Source organism: Portunus trituberculatus, chromosome 47 (assembly GCF_017591435.1).
Source record: "Portunus trituberculatus isolate SZX2019 chromosome 47, ASM1759143v1, whole genome shotgun sequence".
Taxonomy (NCBI): domain Eukaryota; kingdom Metazoa; phylum Arthropoda; class Malacostraca; order Decapoda; family Portunidae; genus Portunus; species Portunus trituberculatus.
In genome coordinates, this window is record NC_059301.1 from 16914754 (window position 1) to 16939777 (window position 25024).

Sequence of the window (25024 nt, forward strand, 5' to 3'; positions counted from 1 at the left end):
TATATATATATATATATATATATATGCACACACACCTACACCTACTTTTTTTTTTCCTGAACATTTAAGAACACATGCTCTATCTTCTGTGCTTATATTAACATCTTTGTCTTTGGCGGCGTTGTTTTATTTTGCTGTCAAAGAATTCTTGTATACAAATTATAAAATTTTTTATTTTTCCTCTGAATAACGCTGTAAAGAGTTTACAAACGTGGTGAATTTGTCAGTCGTGCTCTATTTCATGAGCTCTTCCTCTTCCTGCTCCTGCTCCACCTCCTCTTCCTCTCTCCTGTGTGTCATGGTACTTGTTGTCGAATATTTCTTTTTTTTTTCATTTTTGTTAGTGTTATTATTTTAATTATTATTATTATTATTATTATTATTATTATTATTATTATTATTATTATTATTATTATTATTATTATATTTAATTATATTATTTTTGTTGTTATTGTTGTTGTTGTTGTTGTTGTTGTTGTTGTTGTTGTTGTGTGTGTGTGTGTGTGTGTGTGTGTGTGTGTGTGTGTGTGTGTGTGTGTGTGTGTGTGTGTGTGTAAAAATGCGATCTTTTTTTTTTTCTGTTTTATCTTTCCTTACATAATTATCACAGTATGTACTGTACCAGTGTGTATCCATCGTGTAGGAAGTGCAGCAACACTGAACCCGACAAAGGCATAAAGCAGCGTGCAGATGATGCATGGCTGGGGCGCTGATGGGGATTGGCTGGTGGAAGAAGGGTGGAGGTTGGCGGGAGGCGTCGGGACATGACGAACATGAGGCGTAACAGGAGCAGAAGCATTAATTTTCCCTCACTCCATTCAAAAGTGTCTAGGAAAAGAGAACTGAAGGAAACGAAGGGAATATCATATTTTATTTTTTTCTATTAATTATTCACTGGAGTTTAGTTTCTTTTATCGCTATTTCGAATATATTTTTAGGGACATGAAAAGAATGAATATATAAAATGCAATAACAAAAGTAATTATAGTAACATTAATAAGAATTGACACGCTTTCCCTACTAAACCGGGTAACTCTTTTATTTAAGCGAGATGCGGCATGAATAATAAGGGACCTGCAATCCCTCCAGCGTAGCGCCACGATGTGTGCGTGCTGAGTGATGCTGACCTGTATGCACCCCCAGCTCCCTACCCCGCCGTGTCCTTGAGCCGGTGATTCATGACACGCGGCTGGCTGGACCTTCATGTGGCTAACTTTGCCAGGCATATGATCGCCATTTAAGACTTCTGCTGTACTTAATTCTGTTGTTCATCTTAGAATGACTTATATATGAAAGTGAATTGTTTTTCTTCATTAGTTTCTGCATTTGTATTGACAATGAGTACAGATACTTTGTAGAACCGAGAAACTCCACCAGACTCATGAGTTCTTCCTATTGGTCTGTGAATGAGCTGCGTGCCTTTGTGTGCCCTTGTGCATGTGACCACGTGCTGATGACCTTGTTCATTAATCAGGAGGCGTAGCGGTCCCTTCCTGTATCCCTCCCTTCATCCCTCTCATCCCCCCTCCGTCCCTCTATGGCCCTTGTTGGGGGACCAGCCACCTTCCCAACAGCTCACTCCGCACTACCTCTTTAGTCTGTCGCCAATTTCCAGCGTTTACATACAAAGTGTTTTAACCCTGTGAAGGCCGCGACCTCAGATAATTCCTCTTCTCTACATTGCGTACATTTCACCGACTCCCTCGTTGGTGAAAGTATTTATGTTTTGTTAATTTCACTCGAAGTTGCATTGCGTCACCCTGCGTGTGTGTCCAGAGAGCGTGACCGCGCCTCGTCATGTGCACGTATTCTCAGTATGTAATCACCATAAAATGTTGATAGCATAACCATTGCTTGTGTCTTCCTTGTTGATGTATCCCCCTTTTTTTCCCTGTCCTGGTTTAGTTCAGTGCACACACACCCACACCCACGTGCCCCCCCATTCACCCTCACTACACACACACACACACACACATAGTCCTGCGCCGTTTACTCCTCTTTATGTGCGGGGAGGAAGGGGAGGCGATTAAGCTTGTCAATACTTGTTAAAGCTCGTGACAAAATATTTTCTCATCCTAATTCCGTGTCCACACTCAGCTGGACGAATACCATTTGAATGCAAAAATTTTTGGGGGTTATGTGATGTGGTGAAGATAGGAAGCTGCATTAATATAGCGTTGCTGAGCAGAGTACATCCGACGAGTACACTGGCGATGGAAGGGTCGGGGGCTTCCGGAAGCTGCCTCTGCAACACAGCCTTGATTAACACTCCACTTGTGAAGTAAACAGTGTCTACTCACCGGCCGCGTACTCTCATCTTTACACAGAGTACGGGAACGCTAATGATGGTGTATTTTTTAACAATCCTTCTACGGAGACTTAACATGATACATTTACTTAAGTTTCATTAATTTGTCGAACACATGTTTTTTTTTCCTATTTACTTCATCCACTTTCATAATGCACTCCCTAGCAGGTGGAGACAGGTAGTTTCGTTCCATCAACAGATTAGTAACGACTATGTTTTAAGATTCAGTGTTTACTTTAGGGATTAATTCAGCACAACATTTTACAGTACAGTAATGGCGCAGCCTCAGGAATGGAGTTTGCTTTCGCAGGATAAATGATTATTCTGTAAATTGTAATCAGAGTTACGTTATCGGTTTTTTGTATATAAATATATATTCTTTTATTCCATTTATGTTGCTTTTATATTGCCCATTACTTCACTCAGTTTTAATAATTTTACGTAGATTTCTGTTTTGCTCGTTTGCGTGGAACACCTTAATTGCTATTTACTGAACGGTGATATTATGGTCACGGCAGTGAGTCTGAGTTTATAATGCAGTCTTGTGCATCGTTTCTGTCCACTGCTGGGCGTGCAGGTGCTGGAATCGTTTAGACCCGACATAGAGACAACTTTGGGGTGGTCAGTGACGCTGGAAGCAGACTATGGGAAGTTTTGATATTTTGTAATGCTTTCCTTCATAATATTAACAGGTGGTAAATTGTGTTTACTTAGTAGTATCTTTTTTTCTCGTTGCTTATTTCTGTTATTGTCTTCCTTTACCTGAGCATTCTGTTGTGATATCACTAGATGCAATCTTTGAGTAATTTTTATGCAGGTTTATGTTATACTTTAAATAGTTTTTCCATCAGTGGTTTGCGGGCAGGAAGCGGGGTGGCTGATCAGAGATATGAAGATCCTTGATGATTGGACCTTCAGGGGTTAGCTTGTGTCAACACTGGATAACTCGGCTCTTTATGGAAGGCTCTTGGGTAAAGTGGTCCAAGTCACGAGTTCGACGTCGCGTAATTACGCTTACATTTCTGCAACATTGTACTTAACATGAGCATGTAGTTATGTACAGATTCGTGTGTAGTAAATGTGAATGTCTCTCAAATTGTTCACCTGCACGCAAGTTGCTTCAGAGTGGGGTGAGTCCGGCCTGTGTCCATTTGGCGACGATTGGGTTCCAGATTTGTTGACGTCGGTATGTGAGGAATCTGTAATTATATCTTTATGAAGGATAATAAATTTCAACCTTCTCTTACCAGCATGATTTATTAGGAATGTGATTTGCTTCTTTGTTTTATTCTTATTGAACTCTAAAATGGTGCAATAATTTAATATAGAGCGTAACAACACTTAAACTGACTACGTGAAGAACAGGTGCTGCTGCTAATTTTAATTTCGTAACACACACACACACACACACACACACACACACACACACACACACACACACACACACACACACACACACACACACACACACACACACACACACACACACACACACACACACACACACACACACGGAGAGAGAGAGAGAGAGAGAGAGAGAGAGAGAGAGAGAGAGAGAGAGAGAGAGAGAACGGTTAGCTATTGCGCCCTTGGCAACTACAACCATTAAAAAAAAACATAGGTTAGTCTGACCTATTCAGTATATAGACTCCCTAGCATTGATGATTTGCCGCCGCGCCACCAGTTCAGTTTAATTTACACAAAGCTCTCTCTCTCTCTCTCTCTCTCTCTCTCTCTCTCTCTCTCTCTCTCTCTCTCATCCGTCCATCCCACAACATCCTTTATATTCCACTTCCCTCATCTCTCAAGGTCCCAGAGTGCACATTCTCACCCTTCCCGGTATTGCTGTCCATTACTCCATTGCCTCACCTAATCTTCCCTCATACATATTGCACCCGTTCTTGATATTCACTCGCTGCAGCAATAACTGATACTGCGGGAAAGTTTAAAGAAGAAAGATCACCTCTGGGTACTTGATCAATCGTATTTTTTAGCTATTTTTTTTTTGGTTGGTTTGGAAAGTGGAGTGCATGATATATAGCTAGCGTCTACCTTTGATAAGAAACAGAACAGCCATCCATCACGCTGCTGGGGTGAGAGGAGTTGTGTGTGGGGCTGTGGGGAGTTGGGTGGGTGAGTGCACAGTGCTAGGAGTAAGCGTGCATGCGTGTGTCCACCAGCGAAGTGCACACGCGATTTTAGGAACAGGACTCTCGCTTGTATTAGTACCGTATTAAAGTGTCAAAAACGTAATGAGCTTTGTTGCCACGTGATGGAGAGCTGGGTGGGGCATGGGTGGTGTCCTGCATGGCGATGGAGGAAGAGGAGGAGGAGGTGGAGGAGGAAGAAGAAGAAAAAGAAGAAGAAGAAGAAGAAGAAGAAAAAAAAAAAAGAAGAAGAAATGATATGGTGTGTTCTGCTTGTGTAGAGTGCTTCTTATGGGAAACCGTGCCTTGCTGTGGGATGACGGTTTACTTCGACAATAGGGTGATATTCCTGAGTATGGCAAGGTTTTCCACGTTGTTTAGAGACACTGCAACATTTGGCTGGCTGTTGTACTGAGACAATGGGGCTTCGGTTCCCTGGGCGGTGTGTTAAGTCGGTGGAATGGGAGGAAAAGGTACATGCAGCGACTACATGGAATTGTTGGTACCAGTGGAGGGAAGGCAGTGTGCGTGCGTGCGGCAGGGCGATAGTGGTATTTGGGCGGCATGGGAGGTGGTAGCTTTTTGCGGGCGTCCTCAGAGGAGTTAAGCGTTGTGGTACTCCTTTAATTCTCAGCGCTGATGGTGGTGTTGGTGGTGGCGGTGGTGGTGGTGGTGGTGATGGTTGTGGTATGTGGTGAGCCTGTGAGCAAGAATAGTGGTTGAAAATATAAGGTAGATGGTGCCAAACGATAGACGTGGATTTGGTAGTGGATCAAGTACCAGTGTGTCTAAAGTATTCATGTGTGATTAGTGTTTAATGATACGAGTGGAGAGGCGCGAGGTTGTGGATTAAATAGACGTGATGTGAGTATGAAGTGGTGTTTGTGTGGGAGTTTAAGTGGTCTTCATGAGTTGTGGATGGGGATGCAGGGAAGCGTCGGTGCTGAGGGGAATCGGAGGCAGGTGGAGGGACGTGAGGTAAGCGTGTAAAGGTGTGAAGTGTGGATGGAGGGGTGCAGGTGGCCGGCTGTGTGATAATGACGAGGCATCAGCTGGTCCGGTCTGATTGGCAGCCGGTTCAGTTTTCACATCGGCCGCCGGAAACTGAACTATTAATTTCCATTGTTATTTATATTATGAATGGAGCTTAACAGAAATTAATAACTTTTTTCATAATTTTGGCTGGAGGTTTGCAGTGGAGGGAGTGCAGCGGCTCTCTTTGTTGTGGTAGATCAGTCAGGAACACACACACACACACACACACACACACACACACACACACACACACACACACACACACACACACACACACACACACACACACACACACACACACACACACACACAGTTTATAAATACTGGCGAGGAAAATCACGTGTCCCGTTTGCCGGGGAAATACGATCATAATTGTCTATTGATTTTGTTTGTGCCGGTTGTGAATTTCTCTTTTTACGTTCTATTTTCATGTACACACACATAACACACACACACACACACACACACACACACACACACACACACACACACACACACACACACACACACACACACACACACACACACACACACACAGAAGAAGTGAGAGAGAGAGAGGATGAATTTGCTCTGTGTGTGTGTGTGTGTGTGTGTGTGTGTGTGTGTGTGTGTGTATGCAAGACAGTGATGTGTGTTGTTTGCCTGTCACGTGTTTCATGTTCTTTTATAACGTGGCAGACTGACATGTGGTGCAGCTGTTTACTTGCACTTACTGGAATGCTAAAGCGATGAATGTGGTGTTGATGAAGGACGGTTGTGAGGTGAGGGTGCAGGTGGAGGTGGGGTGGCGGTGGCGGTAGGGAAGGACGGAGGAGAGAGGGAGGGAGAGTCAAGGAAGGCAAGTTGGTTGGAAAGGAAGGAGTCCAGTATGTCTCTTGTTGCCGGTCAGTTCAGATTTAGTATTTTCATTTGACGTGTAGTGCAAGATACACTGTTTAATAAAATCACGAGTTATATTACTTCACAGGGTATAAATTCTTCGATATGCCTACTGTTAACTTTGAAAAGTGGACGCTTTATTGAAAGATTGCGAGCAGGCGGCCTCCTCAGCTGAGCGTATTGACTTAGCACCACAACCTCCGATATTGGCCCCGATATTGTCGTATAAGTAAAGGAAAACAGGCAGGGCTTCCTTGTGATGTATACTCGACCACGAACAGCTGCTACAGAATGATGGCGGCTTGTATCTTCCTTCCATGTTGTGCATCTTTGCTCTGTGGTTTACCATGGCTCACCCTCTTGACGTAGCACTGGTGGAGGTGGTGATGGCTGTGGTAGTGGCGTCGCAGTGTGCAGAGTTGTGTGGTGGAATAGTTGTGGTGTTCGTGGCAAAGGTTGTGGACTCCTGAGTATTGTGGTCCTGTCATTGAAGTTCGTGATCCTGGATTAGCACTGAAGCCAAAGCGGATTGATGCGTGTGTGTGGTTTTAATATCCAGTGGTTATGCTACGTGTTTGTATACATGCTATTTAGTCTTGTTTGTTCCTTGTATGAGAAATGTACATATTGAACCCGTTTTTTAAAGGAAATCATTCATTTTTAACTTCTTTTCTGACCAGTCACGTGTTTGATTTTTTTGTCAATTAATTTTCCTCAGTTTAGCGATACCTTTTGTCTCCTGGGTTTCTTTATCACTCACTTATCGTAAATAATGTAAACTACTTTTTCTCTTCAATGGCAGTAATTAAGTTTACACCTTGTGGTCAGGTACGCTATGTTTACCTTCCTTACTATATCTAAAAGCTGTATCACAAGTTTCATCACGTCTGTAACCACTCACCACTCATGTATGCTCTCAAAATAATTATATTCATCACAAAATAAACGTCATCTGATTTGTCGTGTGTATATGTTGGTGGGCAGTGTCTGTCTGCCTCTCTCACCTGGCTGTCTGGCTGTCTGGCTGTCTGGGTATGCGTTTGTGTGTACGTGACAGGAACCATCACGTTAGAGCTCCAGACTTTATATTACCACGCCAACAACAATAGTTAGGCGTTGTGAGACTCGGTGAGAGTTGCTAATGACGTTTTTTTTACACACACACACACACACACACACACACACACACACACACACACACACACACACACACACACACACACACACACACACACACACACACACTTTTTTTTTTCTATTTTAGTGTAGTTTGTGCCAATGACATTAGCCGTGAATGGGGTGTGTGTGCGCGTCGACACACACACACACACACACACACACACACACACACACACACACACACACACACACACACACACACACACACACACACACACACACACACACACACACACACACACACAGAGAGTCTTGATAGGTGAGTGGGTGGCCGAGCGTAATATAACTGCGCCTTTAGAGAACACTCCACCACAGCTGACTCACCACCACCACCACCACCACCACCATTTCAACCTCTGTCCCTGAACTGAATGCTTACGTGCCTACATACCACCTTCACTAATAGCTCCCTCTCTCTCTCTCTCTCTCTCTCTCTCTCTCTCTCTCTCTCTCTCTCTCTGGGTGGTGTAAAGGTGTGTGAGAAAGACACCGCCACGCCCTAACGACCATCAGGGGCACATTTTCCTTATGACTCCCACCTTCCTCCATCCCCTCACTCGCTGCCTCTCTCCTTCCCTCACCTCAAGAATCCTCCCACTCTCATAACAACACTTTCTTTTTTTTTTTCTGTCTCTTTTTTTCCCCTCCGTTTTGTAACCCCTTCCCAATCCTCCTCCTCTTTTCCTCTCAATTGAAACTCCCTTCCTTAGAAAATTCCTTGTTTTTCTTCCCACTTCACACGATTCGTTCTCTTTCTAAACTTTGTCATTCGTCTTTTCAGATCCTTTATTTTTTTTTCTTGATTTTTTTATTTTTGTTTTTTGCTTTTTCTTGTCATTAGTCTAGTCTTTGTTCCTTTGTCTTTGTTCTACATTCTATTTTACACTTCCCTGTTTCCCTCTTTGCCTCACCTCCTTACCTCTCTCCTCACTGCCTTCCTCTCCCCCGTGCCCTGTATTACCTGTCTCGTATTGTACACCGCAAATTACAGGTGTGTCTACAACCACGCACGCCCCGCCTCCTCACGACGCTGCGGCCTCACCTTGTTTCCTTTTCTCCCTCACTTCCGGTGTTCAATAGATGGCGAAAAAAGAGACCAAGGGATAAAGTGTTGCAGCGTTAAGGGGAAGTGTTGGAGAGATGATTCCTGCAGTGACTGGCCTAAGCACACATACGCCATCGTTGCACACTGTGTCTTCCACATTTGTTCCCTATCAATAGTACTAAGGATAAGATCACCATTCGCTAATACCAAGATCTATGTTGGGATCTTTTGTCCTCAGCTGTCATCGATGCACGTGTTTATAAGAGAACTGGAGCACTTTATCTACTTCGTCTTGCTTTGCTTCACAAGGATTGCTCGGCGTCTTGGCGTGTAAAGTAATCTTTATCGTCCTACCACTTTTTTGTAACCACGATTGTAACTATGATACAATTGCAGGTGCAATACAGTTTGTCGAGCTTAAAACTTCCCGACAGACTCCTGTGTTGTGTTCTAAATGAAAAACATCCGCTTTGTATATATATATTTTTTTATTTAATCGTTAAATTCTAAAAGTAATGGCCAACCCAGAGCAAACTTTATTGTCTGCTGCGACACGTTACTGGTACTGTAGTATGAAGCGCCACCCTGTAACCCGCTCACTCACGCGGCACTGGGTTGTATTGTACGAGTGTATCGCTAGCGCATCTTTAGTCTTATTCGTGCATCACACTACTAAACTTTTCAACTACTGAGAATTTCATGTTACACGTCACTGGTGTAACGGATGGGTCTTTTGTCACTGTGTTAATTGTCTTGAGTTATAGACTTGTTATCTAGCCACGGGTCAGGAATGTCCCAATATGTCGAAAATGAAGTTTCTTTTGAGTTTGATTTAAAGAACGTAGGATGAATTGCACTCACTGAAGGGCAGCAGTCTGTAGACGGGGTTTATATTTCTTTGACTTATTTTGGGAGAATTTTATAATGATGATTTTTTTTCCTTTTTTCTACGCGCTTCAAATGTAGTGAGTTTTAAGGCAGTCTAAGTATGTAATGTCCGCTAATGTGATCATTATTTGTAAGATACCCGAGTGAGGAAATGGCCTTGTAAGTGCTCTTTAAAACTTTGAAATTGCCTCTGTTTTATGCAATTTCGAGACTAAAAGTTGCTCCATATACTCTGAGATGACGCTCAAGTAGCACATTATAAGATTTTTTTGTAGCGGAAGTGTTTATACAGTCTTGATTTTGAACTGTTATGTTTTGTATTTATTTATTTATCTACTTTCTCCTGTAGTTCGATAATTCTAAGTATCTATTGAAATGACTTAAAAACTATTGAATTTCGTATTTCTGTTGTCGTTAATTTCAATATCGTCACATAATACGATGAAAGTGGTGCGGATTATTTTCTTGTAATTTTTTCAAAAGAATTTTCTGGTCGCCTGTTATTTGCACATTGGAATATTCATGACAATACATAAGCTAACGGTACAGTGGAGAGAGGTGATGGTGGGGTGTATGCGTGAATAAGTGCGTGAAGATAACCGTGAAACATGTTCATGCATAGGTGATGGGAAGAAATACTATTGTATGAGAGGCATCAATGTATGAGGAAGGAAAATGAGGGCGTGGCAGGAACGATAGTGTGTGGCAATGTTGTGTAGAATGAAGAGAGTGAGTGTGAGGGAGACTCTAGTGTGAGTTGGTGGAATGGGGGAGTGGAGGCAATGTATGAGGAGGGGGTGAGTGTGTGGTGAGTGTTATGGAGGTGTAGGGGAAGAGGCGCTAGCAGTGTGTGGAAGGGGACGCGTTGCCTCACCTCTGGCCTCGTAAAAACAACCCGTCGACTGATTTATGGCAGCCGGTCAGTCCCAAGCGGCAGGGACGTGGCTGGACTAAGGACGTTCCATTCGTCGGGAAATCCGCAGCACACGTACGCCCAGTCCGTGGCTTCCGCGTCCATTTGTCACTCATGAGCGTTCATTCAACGGGATTAAATGCTGCGAGAATTATGTTGTGTGGTCGGTTTAGACTTTGAATGTCCTGTAAAAGCCAGGCTGAAGCTTAAAGGTGAGTTATGTGAATTATTTAAAATACTAAATGGAAATATAACGTCACGGTGGTGGTGTTTTGTGATTGTGAGCATGATCTTGCATACAGGCTGACAGTTGTAGAGTGCAGAGGTTATGGGCCGTTCTATGGAAATTGCTAACTAATAAAATCAACAGTTGTTCGTACGCTTTGTGTTGGTTAGGTCAGCGTGGCACTGACCGGGGAAATTACAGGTGAATCGTAAAATGTCACTATCTTTGAGGAGCATCGTGTTTTCCCTTCTCTGCGTGATGTTTTCCCTACCATGGTGGCACTTAACCTTTGCATCTGCTCATTCTCCTCACACCGCAACCCTCACGTCCGCCGCTGCTTATCAGGGACAGAGATGGCTACTGATTTTGTGATATGCAGTCAATTCCATTCCTCTCTTATCACAGCCTGTTCATTTCCTTTATAGGTTGACCCGGCGTTTTGACTTGTAAGATACGTGCCTTCCCCTATTGTTTTCGTGACACAATCTGAGGAAGCTGCTACTTTCATGGGGAGAAAGAGAAGAAAATTGATGTTCCTTCGTCACGTACCACTCACGAAGCAATATTTCCTGTCGTTGTGATCAGTACCTCGACAACTCTCCGTCCTCAGTCTGTGGCTCACGCTGTCTTTGGTGTGCACTGCCGTACTTTATATGCGTACATCTGATTTACTTTCTACCCGCTTACACTACACGTACGCCAATCTCCTACTCTCCTTTTTTATCTCCTGTAATAGTCTCAGGATGTACAGTACTTCAAGCATCCTAAAAATCTCGTCGTGATCTCTCCTGGGATTCTAAGTCTGCGGTACTTGTGAGGACATTTGATTATTGTAATGTTTTATTGTACCGGAGGTCATATGAAGCTGTAAAAGTTGCATAGTGCCTCTAATTAATATTAAATACATACGTGACATTTATACCGGAAATTCGTGCCGTAATGTGTGTAAGTGTGTGTGTGTGTGTGTGTGTGTGTGTGTGTGTGTGTGTGTGTGTGTGTGTGTGTGTGTGTGTGTGTGTGTGTGTGTGTGTGTGTGTGTGTGTGTGTGTGTGTGTGTGTGTGTGTGTGTGTGTGTGTGTGTGTGTGTGTGTGTGTGTGTGTGTGTGTGTGTGTGTGTGTGTGTGTGTGTGTGTGTGTGTGTGTGTGTGTGTGTGTGTGTGTGTTGCTATCAGACTGAATACACTCTGGCGCTCATGTTGCCGCTTCGATCGACCACCACCGCCACGACTACCACCACCACCACCACCACTCCCTAGCTCAACTCTTCCCCAGCCGGCACCACCTGACGCCCCGCCTGGATCAAGACCGTGCATACCAGTCTATTAAAGCCGAACACTCATTCATATTTTCGCCTCGTCACAGAAAAAAGAAAGAATAACCTTTCACTCCCTAGTTATCAAGTTCTTTTAAGGGGCTCTTTCTCCGGGGAGCAGCGGTGTGTACCCCTTGATTAGTGGCAGATATTTTATGCTCCAACGACCATTTACTCGGCAAACGCGCGTACTTCAAAGGGTGATTCCTTAGTGGAGGGTTCTTATGACTTAGGTTGTATTTTTTCGCCCGCCCCAGTTTTCGTGTCGTCGAGTGAAGAATGAGTGGTGGAGATAAGATTGGTGTGCATGAGAGGGTGTTGTCCTGCTGATGGTGAACTTTGTTGTGGAGAAGCAATGAGTAAGAGGTGAGAGGCGTGTGTGTTTTGATGTTTGGTGTTTGATAAAGATATTTTTACTTCCTTATTTTGATAGAAAGAGAGAGAGAGAGAGAGAGAGAGAGAGAGAGAGAGAGAGAGAGAGAGAGAGAGAGAGTCTACGTGCGGTTCTTTAATAATGAAAGCTCCCAGACATGGATATGCGTCCCCAGTGCCCTGTGTATTGCCGCGGCTTAACTTGGCAGCCTGAGCAGCCACACAGAACTCTTGCAACTTTTTATCTAAACATCTCATAAGTAATTTGTATAGTATTCACATTATTTTTTTATGGACACTCCTCCAGTATTTGTATTTGAGTGGTCGGAAATTAACAGTTTGTTCCTCAATAATGTATATATATATATATATATATATATATATATATATATATATATATATATATATATATATATATATATATATATATAAAACTGATTTGCGACTTAGAAATGCAAAGTGTAAAGTGCAGTATGAAGTCGTCTCTGGAGGTGCCGCTTGAAATGTTTCTCCGCGCCAGTTCGACTTGAGAGTGACCGCCACTATCACCAGAAACACTACCTTCACTCACCTCTTCATACGCAGAAATGTACCCCGACTCAGAGGCGTTTGTTCATTTGCCTTTCTATTCCTTTCTGTCTCTTTATGCATGGAAGTGATGACTGGTATATCCTCTTGTGTGTGTATGTGTGTGTGTGTGTGTGTGTGTGTGTGTGTGTGTGTGTGTGTGTGTGTGTGTGTGTGTGTGTGTGTGTGTGTGAGAGAGAGAGTGTGTGTATGTGTGAGTGTTATGTTTTAAGCCATTCACAAGTTCTTATAGAAAACATTTTGATGGACCATACCTTCCAAGTCTTCCTGCAGCTGTAATATTTGGTTGTGGTCAATAAATATCTATCTATCTATCTATCTGTGTGTGAGACAGCTTGATATATAATATTGTGGTGCAGCCTTGTGGTAGTGAAACCCGTGCATCTCCTGTGAGCGAGATGGATGGTCACTCTCAGCTTGTTTGATCGTTCCCACCGCGAAGAACTTTTGTATTGCCCCAGTGTTATAAAAAAAAAAAAAATGATGTGAAACCTAAATGCTGAGTGTGCAGGAATGATCGTCCAGTGACAGAAGACAGACAGAAAGTCCTAAAGGATCTGTCCTGGACGCAGGTGATGGAGAGCAAGGCGATGTAGGATGATATGTGACTGATGACTTGCCTCGCCTGCTGATCGATGGCGCTTGTCAAATGTCACACCAAAAATGCTGTTTCTTTTTTTTTTTCTCCATCGTTCGTATAGAAAGATAATAGAAAGCGTTCTAGTTATCATCCCACGTATGTAAATGTTTTATTCTTAGATATGAAATTGACTGAACTATTTGTAGTGTTTCATTTATTTATACATTCATTCTTTTATTTATTTATTTATTTATTTATTTTCGTTATTTTGATCTCTATACTCGCAAATATTTCATCTGAATTATTTATGGCATGACATTGCTCTAGGTGGCGCCCAAACACACACACACACACACACACACACACACACACACACACACACACACACACACACACACACACACACACACACACACACACACACACACACACACACACACACACACACACACACACACACGGCCCGGTAGCTCAGTGGTTAGAGCGCTGGCTTCACAAGCCAGAGGACCGGGGTTCGATTCCCCGGCCGGGTGGAGATATTTGGGTGTGTCTCCTTTCACGTGTAGCCCCTGTTCACCTAGCAGTGAGTAGGTACGGGATGTAAATCGAGGAGTTGTGACCTTGTTGTCCCGGTGTGTGGTGTGTGCCTGGTCTCAGACCTATCCCAAGATCGGAAATAATGAGCTCTGAGCTCGTTCCGTAGGGTAACGTCTGGCTGTCTCGTCATAGACTGCAGCAGATCAAACAGTGAATTACACACACACACACACACACACACACACACACACACACACACACACACACACCAATCAAAACGTCAAATCTAAAAATACATAGAGTAAAACTGAAGTAGATCGACTAAAAATAAAATGAAAATGATCATTACTGGGACACGATTTAAAACCCAGTCAAGTCCCTGTGGCGGAGGGTGGACGAAGAGGCCGGAGCAGGAGCGTGGAGGGTCAGCAGCAGGTCAATAAAACTTTTTCATGAGTTCACCGTGTACGCCTCTTGCCTCCCTAGTAGGTAGCGCCTTTCTCGGAGCCTCGGTATGTTGTAGCTTAGGGTGAAAAGCCTTGCGGACGAGTAGAAGAAGAGGAGGTAGAGAGCGCGGGAGGAAAAACTGACTAGCGTGCCATAAGACGAAGGGATGGGACGTAAAGACAGAAGAACCGAATGGGAAAAGATAATCAGAGAAATGTGGTGTTCGTTCGTCTTGTCAGCTTTTGAAGGTTAGAAAAATGGAAATAAGGAGAAGGAACATTAATACTGAAACCAACAAAAAATATATAGTTAAAAAAAAAAAAACTTTGAGATTGAATCAAAACTTTTTAATTAGCGTACTTGAGCGGTATTAAGTGTGTCTGGTTGTGTGGTGTTAATGGAAACCTACGTGTTGCGCAACACTCTTGGGGAAAAATGGTTAACTGCTCAAGACTTTCTGAGTGGTTCTTCTCTCTCTCTCTCTCTCTCTCTCTCTCTCTCTCTCTCTCTCTCTCTCTCTCTCTCTCTCTCTCTCTCTCTCTCTCTCTCTCTCTCTCTCATTGGCGTAGTTGAAGCTGTTGGTCTTGAAATGGTAGGTAGAGGAAGGGGTCAGTGGAGGGAATCGATAGGCGGAGTGTACAGAGAGAGAGAGAGAGAGAGAGAGAGAGAGAGAGAGAGAGAGAGAGAGAGAGAGAGTACATACGAGTACACTTAATGAATGACGAGATTCAGTACAAGGTGATGCGATTTTTTTTTCTTTCTTTTTATTGAGGAGCTCCAGGAAGGAAAGGACGTGAAATGTTGTAAAGAGTGTTTCGGTTTGTTTGAAGATAAGGAGAGGGAAGAAGGGCGATAAAGAGAGAGGGGAAACAGTGGTCAGGATAAGGGAAATCGAAAATGGGAGCGGGGGAAGAGAAGACAGAACATAAATAATTGAGAGAAGGAGAAAATAGTAACGGAAGGGGAAGAGGAAACACAAAGAACAGAACAGTGGTAAGAAAAATACATTAATGCAAAGTGAAAAGACAGCGAGAGAAAGCCAGGAGGGGAATGAGATTGGGAGGAGGAGGAGGAGGAGGAGGAGGAGGCACCACCACTACCACCACCACCTCCAGCAGCTCGCCACTCGTCAACAACTCTGGAAAACAAATTGTAAAAGTTTCTGGGGAATTATGTGCGGGAGGTGGAGCGAGGCGGCGACACCCACAGATGCGTGTTGCAAGTGAGGTCAGGGGAGAGGAGCGTGGCAAGTGTATAAGCTACACGCTGGTCATATGTAATGCATTGAGTGCCAAGAAGACTTACTGATTCGCACCAACGCAGCATGGAAACACTGACTGTCACTCTGTTTTTCCTTTTTTTGTTTTATTCCTGCCTGATGACGCTAACTGGAGGTTCAGCTTTACCTTCACCAGCGCCACCTCTTTATAACAGCCCTGCATCACTATCCCCCGCACCGCCCCCACCACCACCACCACCACCACTACCGCCATTAACGCCTGCATATCCTCATTATGAACACGCAGCTTAATGCAATATTCATCGCATCTCTGATACTCGTCAGTCTCAATAATACCCAGAGTGCATCCACCGCTGGAGCTTTGGTTCCCGCGGGAAGGCAGCGCATATTAGTCCAAACATTTGCAGATGACTTTTGGAGGGAATTGTGATCTCTAAAGTAGAGTCAGAGAGTTCAAAGGGAAATGTGAGAGGTGTAAATGCGATTCACATAAGATGATTGTCATATATATATATATATATATATATATATATATATATATATATATATATATATATATATATATATATATATATATATATATATATATATGCTGCAGTCTCTGACGAGACAGCCAGACGTTACCCAACGGAACGAGCTCAGTGTGTGTGTGTGTGTGTGTGTGTGTATAGATAAATAGATAGATAGATATAAGCACACACTACACACTACATACGTATATAAACTAGGAGCGCGTCTCATCTACCCCACACATACACACCACACACCAGTGTTTGTGTGTGTGTGTGTGTGGGAGAGAGAGAGAGAGAGAGAGAGAGAGAGAGAGAGAGAGAGAGAGAGAGAGAGAGAGAGATCGTTGTTGTGATTGCACTCACTTTTTTTTTACAGTAAGTAGTAATCTTGCAAAACAGTGAAGGTGAAGGTTGTGTCGGAATGTTCCTCCATGAAAGATTAACCAAACGTGTATTCTCTCTCTCTCTCTCTCTCTCTCTCTCTCTCTCTCTCTCTCTCTCTCTCTCTCTCTCTCTCTCTCTCTCTCTCTCTCTCTCTCTCTCTCTCTCTCTGCACTACCATTACCTGCGGCGATGAGTGGAGGCAAGAACTATAATTACACTGACAGTATCGCCGGCAATGGCATCGATAGTACTGAATGGGTGGCAGGTGGCGGCGGCGGTGTAACAGGAGCGTGGCGGCGTGTTGGGCTGGTGAGGGCTGACGGCAAATGTCCTTTTTTTTATGATCTTTTTTTCAGGTGATGGCGCGCGTGTTACGGAGATCAAGGAGTTAGAGATATAGTAATTTGGAGTGTCTTTAGGGGCCCACAATATAAGAGGGAGAAAGGTTATATTTTACACTATGTTTGACCTCATGTATGTTACCAGTGGGGGAGTTAAATGTGGCACACGGATGTCGCTATTAGTTGTTATTATTATCACCGGGAACACTTTGTTTTCTTGCCCGTTTTAGCTCATATCAGTGTCCAGCAGGGAGTGGCGTGCTGTGTGAAGGTCCGTAAAAGGAAATAACAGGATACAGGTAACTAATATTATTCTGTTCGGGGAAGACTTCGGAGCGGCGCGAGGGCAAGTCAACACCTGTACATAATTGTTTCTGTGTATCGTCCTGTTTGTTGGGAATACCGCCGCCAACCACACCCAAAAAGGCTTCCCAATGCGGTCATGGGTGTGTCGCCACGCACGTACACACGCAGACATGCATGTGCCCATGTCCACACACACACACACACACACACACACACACACACACACACACACACACACACACACACACACACACACACACACACACACACACACACACAACAACACACGAAACACAAACAACAAAAAAACTACTAAGACTACTACTACACTACTACTACTACTACTACTACTACTACTACTACTACTACTACTACTACTACTACTACTACTACTACTACTACTACTACTACTACTACTACTACTACTACTACCTTTTCTTTATACCCTCGCAGACAGAAACACGCACGACTTTCGGGATATATGTGGAAAATGTTTGCTTACCGTCTGCAGCCATCCCGGTGAAGGAAGACGTGAGGAAGGTGACGTGAAAATAACGTGTTGGTCAGAGGGACAGGGACTTGAGACCCCCCTCCCCCTCACCACCGCTGCTCCGTGCACAAGCCACTGCCCACTCGCATGACACCATCGACCGCTGCTGTTTGATACTCCTGTGTTTATACTCCTTCACTATAATAAAAGTGTTCTCCTCTCCTAGAATCCACCTATTACTGTCATCTCTCCTCAATGGCAGGTCTCTGTTTACCTTATTAGGTGATTAATGAGAAACTGGAGGACTTTTGCGAATTTTAGGAAGGTTAAAAATGATGCCTCTTGTAAAGTCAAGTCAACGTTCTTTATTTTTTTTTTCAAGTGAGAATATCCGGCAATCAAAACAAATCGCGGAAAAGTAAAATGGTTTTCCTCATGACACTCACGAAACAGGAGGCCAGGGATGTTTATGGCGACGGGGTGGACAGGGGAGTTCAGTGTGACGGAGGGTGGGATTTGAACGGGGGGGGCGGGCGAGGAGAGAGGAGGCATGATAGGGCCAGGGTTGAAGGAGGGGCAAGGGAAGGGGGGGCTTGATGAAGGACTGTGAGGAAGGTGGTAGATGAGGGAGTGCAGTTGAAAATAGTAGTAGAGGAACAGTACGTAGGTGGCATGAAGAAAGATGTATGATGGTGAGACTAGCAGAAGGTGAGGGAGCTGTTATGTTATCAGGAAGGTAAACAAAACAAAGAAAAACAACTATTGCTTATGGTCCAGTCATTGTGGAGGAAGCGCAGTGTTTCGGATGTGTTTAGCATAAGCGTCCGGGACGTTGGTCTGTTCCGCGCAACACACAGACGGGTTAGTGTTGCCTTGTGTGAGGCAAGGGAGGGAGATTACTCGTGTCTATACAGCCCTCAGGACTGTTGTTTTGCTGGTTGTTTGCGTAACTGATTGGGTTACGATGGTGAATATCGTTCGCTGCCGGTGGAGGAGTGAACATGCACTAGCGGGGCTACCGAGGCTGTGTGTGGGTCTGCTTTCTATTTATATGCTTAAAATATGGCGTGTAATCAAGCTAGCTCCATCCCTTCTCCCCTCCTCTCTTCTCCCCCGCAATAAAAACCGTGAGGTAAACATGACGAGGCAAGAAGAGTGGGTCTTGGTGAGTGGGCGCTGGAAGGCAGCTCTGTGAGGAGACTGAAGGCTGAGGATGTGTAAGTGGACAGGTATGGTGATGAGATGAAGCTTCGTCCACTGTTTTCTTGACGTGGTGACCCGCCCAGCCCCTGACTGGCAGCTAGAAGGGTCGGATGGCGGGTCCGGGCGGGCCGGATCAATGGTAATGTTTGGGCGTGTGTGCTGCCTCAGGGGACGGCCTTACGTGCTGACCCTGTGTCCCCGCCTTTACTCTGCTCGTTTCCTTATCATCGTTATAATTTTTTTCGCGTATTTTCATATCGCTGCCGCCATTACTGCAGTAAACCCCATCTTGATTATAATTAGTTGGCTCATTCTTCATTTTAAGTTTTCTGAAAGTGACACAGGTTTGGGCAATTAGGCGTGAGTGTTTTACTAAGTACTTTTCTGTGTTTTCAAGTTTCTTAGTGCATCTCAGTAACTTTAGAGGAGTTTGCAACCAGTGTGGGTACTCCGGGGCACAAGGACTGCTAGTTCTTCGTTCTGTATTTACTGGTGGCCACGGCAGTCGGTGTTCGCTTCTTTGTGCCTTTGTCGCTTCTTATTTTCACACGTTGTAGCCATTGTGATTCCGGTCAGCTGGCGCCTGCTGGCCCAGCAGGCAATAAACAGGTCGTGACTGATGGCATTGTAAGCTCTCCCCATTTCCCCAGAATATGCAAAACCTGGCGGAGATCATTATGTATTCGGGGCAGGAAGCTGTAATGGAAATGCCGAGTGTTGTATTAAAATTCGTGATCGTGGTGTGGTAGTGGCGCCTAAATTGTTGGCAGGTAGGAATGGCCGGGCATTCACTGCGGTGTCTCTTGCGATTCAACTGAAATCTGTTATTCACACGCTATGTATGTTACGTCACCGTAGTGCAGTTCTTGGCATAGATTAATTTCCGTTTTAGAAATAATACATTAGTGAAGCATGGCATCTTCTTTTCCCAGTATCATAATTGTTGATTTTTATTCTAAGTGTATCATGTAGATCGATGCAGTGTCGTGTAAATAATTATGTACTCAACTGAAAGAAACTCTCCTACCACCACCACCACCACCACCACCACCACCACCACCACATATTCGAAGAACAGTCAACCCTCCAACCACACCTGGCCCCACGCGGCACCACACCCTTCACACTCTTGACAAACAACCATTCATTTCCCCTGTATACTTGCCGGCACTTATTAATACCACTCCTGTTTTCATGTGTCGGCGAAGTGGTTATTGATTTGCAAGGATGTTTCTTGACCTCAGTGGTACCTGGGCGCGAGGGCGTGGCTGGCTCGTCGTGAACAATCAATGTCGTACAGTATTTATGGACTTTGTATATCCTTGACTGTGTTGTGTCGTGTCAAAGTCTCTATAGTGACAATAAAGTTCTTTTACCCTTGTACAAGAGTGTTATAATTATAGTGATAACGCAACTCAGAAAACAATGAACTAAGATGTTTTATTCCGAAGAGTTGGAATATTCTCTTTGATGGCAGTGGAGTATTTATAGATAATTTTTCCTTTCCTTTGAGAAAATTGCCTTCCTGTATACACGATGAAGAAGGTTTCGTTATACAGCAACTCGGGTGTGCTGAATGATTAGTAGTAGAAGTTTTTTCATGGCAGTGCGTATTAATAAGTGGTTCCTATCGTTCACACCTGCATAAGAAAACTATAGCATACCTCTGAAAGAAATTATATGTGTCGGGCGCAAGCGTGTTTGTGTTTGTGTGTGTGTGTGTGTGTGTGTGTGTGTGTGTGTGTGTGTGTGTGTGTGTGTGTGTGTGTGTGTGTGTGTGTGTGTGTCGTTCATGCAGGGGCGAGGATCAAGCGGACGATCAATGCGTCACGCCTAATGTCAATATTTACCCCCACACATTACTGTCACGCGGCGTACCCGTCACGGCAGTAGTCTGTTCGTACAATATGCCCTCACGCTACGACACACTCTTGCCACCTCCACCCACGCGACGGGTGGATGCGCCACACACATCATACGCATCACACCGCCCACATTCCAGACCTTGCGTGGTGCTGCCTCTCCACGTCCTGCAACTCGCAGTAATGTAGTGTCCATGATGGTAATGACAAAACACACAAACACACACACACACACACACACACACACACACACACACACACACACACACACACACACACACACACACACACACACACACACACACACACAGAGCGCTGTTTCCACAATACAGTCGTGTGGGTAGGAGACGGGAAGGGAGTGGTGGAGGCTAAATCTATTTTGGACTGCGCCTGGTCGATGCTAGTATAAGGGCACGGCGGGCAGATGGAGGAGGATTCGGTATTTCTCGGGATGACCAAGTTCACCTGGCTGCCGTCACCTGGGTAATTCACTGATTGGATTGAGCCACGTAACTCAGCCGTTTTTGCTGGCGAGGTGAAGCAGGTTGAGGCGGCGAATATAGAATTGCATGTTAAAAAAAAAAAAAGATGAATTGTGAGACACTATTGTCTGACGAAGGGAAAATAAGTTTTTAAAGCTTCTACCATTTATTTTTTTATTATTTTTTTAGTCTTTTTTCTATTAAATTGTCACCTCCGTACACAACGTTTCACTGACCTGTTTTAGAATCTTTGTTTTACTGAAGTGAGCTACCCAGAAGCCTTAAGTAACATTAAGTCAGGTAAATAATGGTAGACTTCATTATTTGGCGTGAAGAATAAAGGTAAGTGTCTTAATTACCTCATAGCTTCACGTTGCGGCGCCTGGCGTTCAGTAATTAGCCGGCAGGGGCAGGAGGAAATTCTGCACAAATCGCTCCCGTGAAGCAAGACTGTATCAGGTGGCGCGTAGTAAGGCAAGGCGAGGCGAGACTTGTGCCTGGGTTTATTTAGGAGGATGTGGCGAGTTTGTGGTAGTGAATTGTGGCTGCACGTGGTTGTGATCGTTCAATGCTGCCGAAATTTACCCTAATTCATTAAAATGTGTCTGTGCTACTGCTAGTGAATGGTGCTAAAACGTCCGTGTGTTTTGAATTTTTTTTTTTTTTTTGTAAATGTTGAAGGAATGTGACTAAGACCAAACACACGCATGTAATTCTCCCTCCGTCGAGCAGGACACCGGCTTCCGTGGGCTTATGAAAGGTTTGGACAGTATGTTTGAAGGTGCACTGACTTGTGGATCTTGTAAAGATGAGCTGAGTCATTTAAGTTTTAATGGGTTCCCGAGGACAGCTTGATGAGAAGAGTAAAGACGTGGGGCAGAGTGGCGGTGACATGGTAAGAAAAGACTTCAGTAGAGGAACGCCCTCTCTTCCTTCAAAAGAAGGACCAGAGAGAAAAAGAATGTGTGTGTGTGTGTGTGTGTGTGTGTGTGTGTGTGTGTGTGGGTGTGTGTGTGTAATTCACCTCGGATGCCTGCTGGTCACCCAGCCAGTCTTCCCCATTACGGAGCAAGCTCAGAGCTCATAGACCGATCTTCGGTTAGGACTGAGACCCCGAGGCCACAATCCCTCGAGTTACATCCCGTACGTATTTACTGCTAGGTGAACAGGGGCCACACATTAAGAGGCTTGCCCATTTGCCTCGCCGCCTCCGGGACTCGAACCCGGACCCTCTCGAGTGTGAGTCGAACGTGCTAACCACTACACTACGCGGTGTGTGTGTGTGTGTGTGTGTGTGTGTGTGTGTGTGTGTGTGTGTGTGTGTGTGTGTGTATATATATATATATATATATATATATATATATATATATATATATATATATATATATATATATATATATATAAACAAATTTTGTGTTGTGTGTGGTTGTCCATGTCACACAGTGATGGTGATGGTGATCGTTGAAGTGGAGGTCTTGGCGGGTGGCGGGTGAAGAGTTTTAAGTTGCGTGTTTGGTGGAGGGGCTGGCAACCATTCAGCAACCACGTAACTTCTGCAGAATTTTCTGATACCAGAAAGTTTCCCTGCACAGTTATTTGTACGCTGACAATTAGCAAGCCTTTTCATTTTATAAGCCTTGATATGAAACTTTGGCTGCCGATCAGATCTTGCTGCCTTAACAGTAAATTAAATGTGTCCTTTTTTTAATTGTTTGAAGACATTGAGTATGAAATATACTCAGTGCTGGTACATCACCTTATTCAATTGGCAATTTGTCATATGATCACATTATGGCAAAGTATATAATGACACGTAATGATGTATGGATTCTCAGTGAGAGATGCTGTTACTAGGGGAGCAGCGGTGCTTACATTGGCGGCATCACATCGCTCCGACTATCACTTTCTTTTACTTTTCCTCTAATTTTCCTTTCTCTTTTTTTGGTGTAATAAAGCTGGCCAAACTTTCGTCTGTCATGATGATTCTTTATTTCCATTGGGAATGAATCACTTTGTTTGGCGTAAATTTAATTTGATGCCCCCCCCTAACATAGCTTTGGGAACCCAATAAACAACATATACAAGACGATACGTGGTCGTGCATTACACTTCCAGGCTTATCACTAATCCCTTTAGGTTTATAATCGTAACTTATTTAATCTGCATCGATTACAATTTCATGGTAATCCCGCTGTCTGGGGGAAGGGTTTGCCGTACATAATCCTGTTTTCCTATCGAAGAGCCACTGGTAATCTTCCTTTGTAATGACGGAAAGAAAGCTGACCCTCATATTTAGCTTTAATCCTCTTTAAGGGCAGGAGCTCACGTGAGGAGCGGACCCGGCACCTTCGGATCTGTGCGGGTGACAAACACAAGGGGCGGGAGTGCGGGATTGGATCTGTTTCTCACTATTCTCGGTCACATTTCCTGCTCATATTGTTCACTTGATGCTCCTTGATTATTCATGATGCTTACATTTTCCCAGCTGACATTGAAAGAGAAAAAAAAAACTTAATTCCGGCAAGGTTATTCGTCTTTTTGAACGTTTTTTTTTTTTTTCCTCAACCTTCCCCTCTGAATTTTCTTAGTAATTCCCGCACCGTCTCTCTCTCTCTCTCTCTCTCTCTCTCTCTCTCTCTCTCTCTCTCTCTCTCTCTCTCTCTCTCTCTCTCTCTCTCTCTCTCTCTCTCTCTCTCTCTCTCTCTCTCTCTCTCTCTCTCTCTCTCTCTCTCTCTTTAATTCTCGTACAAAGCCGGCCAACATTCGCTGTGGTTTGTCTTCCTTTTCCCGCAGCATTGGGCGAGTTAAATGTTGAATCACTCCTTAGGATCTTAAGTCGCGGGAAATTTTCACTATCTGGAATTGCGTCATTTATTTCCCAGTCGTGAGGCGGATTCGCGCCCCCGGGATGGATAGAGGCAAATAAATTTCTAAAGACGTCCCACATTTTTTTTCTTTTCCTTCTTTTTTTTTATACGTGTCGGGAAAGATATTACAGTGCGACGTTTCTTTTCTTTGATGTGCTTTTTATTTGTTTTTTTTTTGTTTTGTCACCACCATCACCACCACCACCACCCTCAGCACTTTTGACTTAAATGTTTATAGCTTTTCTGCGCAGCGTATATTTTCGGAAGCTGTCCAAACTGTTCCCCCAAAAAATCTCCCTAAAGAGCAGCGAACAAAGTCTTTCAGTGAGGCTGCCTGGCGTGTACTTGTGATTAACGTTCTTTACTACACCTCACTCCACGCAACTTGGAAGGCTTGCGGAGTGTCATGAGGCAGCCAAAAGAGAATGTCGTTGATGCTGTTAGTCTCTCACTGCTCGCCATATGCACTTCTTGAACTGAACTATTGTTACTGTCATATGTTGTAATATCAGATGTTGTCTTTATGTCACGAGAGGTGCAAGGTGGTGGGGCAGGAGGAGGTGATAACCCATTGTACTCGTGGCCCAGACCGTCCATCCCCTCTTCCCCTATCCCTAGCAACTCTCCATCACAATAGATTCATCCTCAGTCCTCTTCTCCTTTGCTCTTCTACTCTCATCATAGGTTTCCTACCCTCTTCCCCTCTTCACTCTCCATGTCCGTGCCTCTCCTTTTTTATTCTCTTCTTACTCCACCGAACCTCTCCTACCTGTACGGCGGGACATTGGAGGCTTGAACGCGTGTTTATGTCGTCATATCTGTCCTGCTGTGTGATAGCGTCCATCACCTCCCGCCACCGCCCGGGGTTACGGCCACGAATT

The 25024-nt window shown here is 44.1% G+C and overlaps 1 protein-coding gene and 1 long non-coding RNA gene across 15 annotated transcripts in view; both read left to right on the forward strand.

Moving 5' to 3' along the window:
* The window catches only part of LOC123520769 (tyrosine-protein phosphatase Lar-like), a 924035-nt gene that overhangs the window by 427093 nt on the left and 471918 nt on the right, over window positions 1-25024 (forward strand). The gene's annotated exons all lie outside the window — the stretch shown is intronic.
* LOC123520771 overlaps window positions 1-25024 on the forward strand; it is a 79814-nt gene that overhangs the window by 6282 nt on the left and 48508 nt on the right. The gene's annotated exons all lie outside the window — the stretch shown is intronic.